Here is a 321-nt window from a genome sequence, read left to right as displayed (position 1 = left end):
CCTCTGCGCCCGCGGCCCCGGCGGGGCCTCTCCCCAGGGTCAGGACCCGGGAGGTGTGAGCTGAAGGCACTGCGGGGTGGCCGCGCGAGCTGAGCTGCCGCCGCCTGCCCACCCGCTGTTTGCCTCCCTAGTGGGCCCGGCTTCCCCGAGGAATCCCCGAAACCGCCTGGCGCGCGCCCCTGCTCCAGAATCCCGGCTGGGCTGCGCGGGGTGCTCCGGAAACTGGCGGCCGGCACCCTCCGGGCTCCCGCACAGTGCCCGCGCTCTGACAGCCCGCGCGGCCGCTCCCGACGGAGTGGGAGGGGCAGAACACCATCCGGC

This window comes from Tupaia chinensis, unplaced genomic scaffold (genome assembly GCF_000334495.1).
Source record: "Tupaia chinensis unplaced genomic scaffold, TupChi_1.0 Scaffold000023_1, whole genome shotgun sequence".
Lineage (NCBI taxonomy): Eukaryota > Metazoa > Chordata > Mammalia > Scandentia > Tupaiidae > Tupaia > Tupaia belangeri.
Note: the sequence above shows the minus strand (reverse complement) of the source record.